This window comes from Pterocles gutturalis, unplaced genomic scaffold (genome assembly GCF_000699245.1).
Source record: "Pterocles gutturalis isolate BGI_N339 unplaced genomic scaffold, ASM69924v1 scaffold35115, whole genome shotgun sequence".
Lineage (NCBI taxonomy): Eukaryota > Metazoa > Chordata > Aves > Pterocliformes > Pteroclidae > Pterocles > Pterocles gutturalis.
In genome coordinates, this window is record NW_010144500.1 from 856 (window position 1) to 1,081 (window position 226).

General features: G+C 66.4%; 1 protein-coding gene across 1 annotated transcript in view; it reads right to left on the reverse strand.

Moving 5' to 3' along the window:
- Positions 1-226, reverse strand: part of LOC104470264 (protein FAM193B-like) — a gene marked incomplete at both ends in the record, with an annotated part of 4,906 nt that overhangs the window by 843 nt on the left and 3,837 nt on the right. The window lies entirely within an intron of this gene.

Consider the following 226-nt stretch of genomic DNA (forward strand, 5'->3'; position numbering starts at 1 on the left):
GGCAGGGGGGGAGTGCTGTCAGGCGGGGCGGGCACATGAAGCCAGGCAGCCCTGGCTCCCCCACCAGTCCCCCACCGACCTCCCCAACCACTCCCTTCCCCGAGGTCTTAGTGAGACAAGACGGCACAGCCCCCACTGAACTCTTTTTCCACCACGAAGCCACAAGGCTTGTCTGGCTGCGCTGCGCCCCAGGGCTGGGCAGGCAGCTGCAAGTTGGGAGCAAAGG